The sequence below is a fragment of the Triticum aestivum genome, chromosome 3B (genome assembly GCF_018294505.1).
Source record: "Triticum aestivum cultivar Chinese Spring chromosome 3B, IWGSC CS RefSeq v2.1, whole genome shotgun sequence".
Classification (NCBI taxonomy): Eukaryota; Viridiplantae; Streptophyta; class Magnoliopsida; order Poales; family Poaceae; genus Triticum; species Triticum aestivum.
Genome location: NC_057801.1, coordinates 816,607,001 through 816,611,165, shown reverse-complemented (window position 1 = coordinate 816,611,165; position 4,165 = coordinate 816,607,001). Strand labels below are relative to the sequence as shown.

Below are 4,165 nucleotides of genomic sequence, written 5' to 3'. Positions count from 1 at the left end.
GGGAAGCTTCGCATGAGCTTCTTGTAAGTAGCAGTAATTGCCATCCAAATATAATATATTCACAGAGGAAGTACTTTGGTTTCAAATTCGTTGAAGGTTTAGTTTTGTTCCAAATCAAATTTCTTTACGTTTGACCAAGTTTGCCAAAAAAAATATAGTAATATCTGCAATCAAATTATATTAAGTCAAATTCTTACATTTTGCTGACCTCTTTGGAGGCACAATTTTTGGAGACTAGGCACGCTTGGCGTTCCCAACTTTGATTTTCTTCGTGCACCAAGTGTTGCCGGCTTCGAGTGTGACCAATGATCGAGTATCGTTGGCATGGTCTTTGTTGTTCTTCGTGCACCAAGTGAGGGTCGGGCTCGTTTCACTTTGGGTTTCGGCTTCTCTCTCTGACGCGGGGGTTGCGGGGGTCTAGTGCTTAGCTTTGCTTGTCCGATTTGTTTGGTGGCACCCTAGACATAGTCTAGGGTAGTGTGACCATGGAGTTTGAGTTTTCATGGGTTTCGTAATAACCATGTGTTGCGTGGTTTTCGGGTACACTTTTCCCTATGAACTGAACCAAATCTCGTTATTTATGCATGGCGGGAGCTCGCTGCCCGCCCTCTAACAAGGCTTCGTAAAAAAAAGTAATTATCTGAAATCTTGATTAAGTAATTTGTGAATAGTGATATTTTGGGGAAAGGTTATTGCATACAAACTAAACTAAATTTACCATATATATAAAGCAGGACTATATTAATTAAATAATAGTTTGTCTTTCCATGTACATGCTTTTCATGTGCATACTATTGTTGAGTGGGATTCTTTCTACGCATGATATATACTACTTTTCGGTTTCTTACTCAATATCCATAAGCCACTCGGAATTATAGGAGTACCTCTGAACAAATGTTCATTTTAAAGGTTAAACTACTGCATACTGTCATTTACTGAACCTAGAAATCGGAAAGTCAAAAAATGGAAATTAATGCTATTGACCTGAATTAGACCATTTTGTTGAAGATTCGAAGAATCTAGTGTAGCCATCACTGATGAAAGCTCTCCTCTTTGGTGGTCGACATGAGGAGCACGGGTGCCCGGGACGACAACAACGACGAGCCAAAGGAGACACCGTGGATTCATTGTCCGATACTAATCCTTTAGTGCCATGCTCACACTGCATGTGAAAATCACAACTTTGATTTGCCATGCCTATCTGTAAGGCCAATCTTCACTACCAGAAATTAGGTCAATAACGACCAAGGATTGACAACCCTCGGTTGTTATTGGTACTATGAGTTCAGTTCCACCTCCAATTAGCCCCGTAAATAACTCCTCGCTAAGACGGTACACGTCTGGTGGTCGTTGTTTTGTTATGCTTAACGCGTCCTTATCTGCTGAAACGACGGACAAAAAGGAGATATGTACTCCGTACTAAGGAAAAGGGAAAAGTCGTCTAAAAAAAGGAAAAGTCTACGTATCCCCACAGATCTCTCCCCGCCGCCTCTCTCTCCTCGTTCCACCACCGTCAGCGGCCGCCGGGCCCTACAGTCGCCACCACCACCTCCTCCTACTCGTTCCTCACTCCTGATCTTCCATCTCCCTCCCGACCTCGAGCGCAGCAGCGGATTCGGTCCGAGCTGGAGGTGATGTCGACGAGGTTGCAGTTCCCGTCGGCATCCTCTGCAGCGGTTCCCGCGGGGTGGGCCGTACTCTGCTCATATCGATGTCGGCGGCCGCGACCATCCGTGCCATGGCATCAGCCTTCCCCTGCCCGGCGCGGCAGCTTGTTGGTTGGATCGCGCCATCGACGCAGCTGGTTCGGCGGGGATTGGGGACTCTGTATCATACTACATCTCCGCCCAGTGTGCTCCCAGTCTCCGACCATTTTTTAGGTGCGGATCGCCCCAACATTGCTACACCACACGCATCTCTCTTGTTTACCATGTGCCGAGTGCTCGTACTAATTGAACCTAAGAATTCATCCTGGGGAACAGCCACCATCTTCGTTTTGGTCTCCTACGCTGACATCCTGGCAACCACCGCATGAGAAAACTTGAAGTTCAGAGTAAAATGTAAATGCAGAGTATGGTCGTTACGTGTTTCCATATCTTCCTGTAGATTACTTTGTGCTGCTTCAATTGTTCCATTTTTTTAGAATTCTGCAAACAGATTTTGCAAGGCTATGTACTTGATCGTCATTTTTTTTCCTTTATGTTTTTATTTCTATGCAATAAGTTTTGTTATCTAAAAAAACAGGACACTAATACACAATGTTTCTAACCATCTCACAATTATTTCATGTATATAATCTGGTAGAACTTGGCATGCTGGGTTCTAGTAGATAAGTTTAATTAGATGGATCAACAATGCAACAACACTGGAAAGTGCAGTTTTTATTCAATAGAATTGACAAGATTAATTTTTGTATTACATAGCACTTCCTGTGAATTACACGCATCAGTTGTATGCTTTATATCCTTCATGTAGCATTTTCCCCGTTTCTTGAACTGAATCAATTGTAACAGAAATGGCAACTTTGCCTAGAGGAACACCGGGAAATGGAAACATGCAACTGAATCCCCGTGCTTTTTCCAAAAGTTTTCTACATCACTTGGGTAGAATCCTCTGTAGTTCTATAATAACCCCCGATGAGGGTAAAGGCATGGTCCAATATTACTAGAGCTGCTCTGAAACATATTTTTGATTCAATTAAAGTAACTTTGGTCATTGGCTCTAACATCATAACCTGAATTACTGTACTGCTGTACTTATGATATTCTGTTTTTATGAACAGCTATTAGGACTTGGCATTTTTCATTTCCCATGATATAAGCCCAGTGTGACTTGTCTTGTCATTTATTTCAACTAGTAATAGCTACTTGCCTTTGTTGCAACAGGGAGAAAGGAAAACAAGCCCCGACAATGGACAAACAATTTTCTGAGACTGACAAAAAGGGTACAACCTTCATTGATTCTACAGCCTCTGCCAAACATGTAAGACATAATTTATATGCACCTACTACTATGATGATTTGGAAGTGTGTAATACCTACTTACAAATAGAAGTTGATGCAAATAACTTACTGTTGGCCCTTCAGGTACAAATTAAGACCATAGTCACTTGAATTCTGATCTTTCAATTGATGAACTAATGCAGAAGTGTGACTCATCTAAGCGGCATGATCGCGTAGTTGGCTTTGGTGGTAGAATTAGAGCAAGAAATTTGCGAGGACTAACATTAAGGAAGGCTGAATAGGTTTCAAAACTTCAAGCTTCCGAGCACGCGAAACAAGTACTTGATGAAAAGTTCAATGGCGTGGTGCAAGAAGTGTTAGCAATTAAACGTCTTATGTCTGCTATATCTCTAAGTGATAGTTCTCATGAAATCCAACATGATCAAGTAGGTTGTTCTCATACATTGATTTTATATGTTGTTATACTTTGTGCCAATTTTTTTACAAGGACTGACTTTCATAAACTACTCAACATTTTGTAGGACTGATGGTCCACCGTAAGATATAGAAGCATCAAGAGGCATTGTATTCACCGATGAAGAATGATATCCATTCAAAGAACTATGTTGTCCCTCGACTGAAGATTAAAAATATTATATTTTCTAGTTCTCCCGTTTTCCGAATAGATATGAGCAAGTATATTGGTCATCTAAGGAGTGCTTTTGAATCAAATTTCTTAAATGATATTTTAATTTAAGAATTGTATGTTATAATTTTGGTATTTCTATTAATAAAAGAGGTTACAATCTTTTCTATTCATATTATTTTGTTTCTATATTAGTGTGGATGTTAATACTGAAATGTTGGATACTGCATAAAGTGATTGCTGTACGGATACTTATACTAATTAATATAAGTGGTTCTGATGGATATCAAAGTTGTGAACAGAGTGGTTGCCATGAGAACACTATTAGTGAAGACAAAAGTGGTTGCTAATACTAAATTGTGGTCGTTATTGCCTTGGGATTAACGATGACATGACATCCTGTCGTTACAAGAATAACGACCACAAAATGTGGTTGTTATACTTTTAACGATGGAGCCTACTACGACCAGCACATTGTGGTCGTTAATGACCTTTAACGACCACAATCTGTCTTTTAACGACCACATATACCATCGTTAAAAACCGTTTTCCTTCTTTCGCCGCCATTCTTTCTAAC

At 40.5% G+C, this 4,165-nt stretch overlaps 1 long non-coding RNA gene across 1 annotated transcript; it reads left to right on the top strand.

The window, feature by feature from the left end:
• Positions 1-1,475: 1,475 nt before the first annotated feature.
• On the top strand, positions 1,476-3,650 carry LOC123066817 (uncharacterized). Its single transcript, XR_006431452.1, has 3 exons — positions 1,476-2,982; positions 3,146-3,388; positions 3,485-3,650. It is a non-coding gene; the product is annotated as an uncharacterized lncRNA (long non-coding RNA).
• The last annotated feature ends 515 nt before the right edge of the window (positions 3,651-4,165 follow it).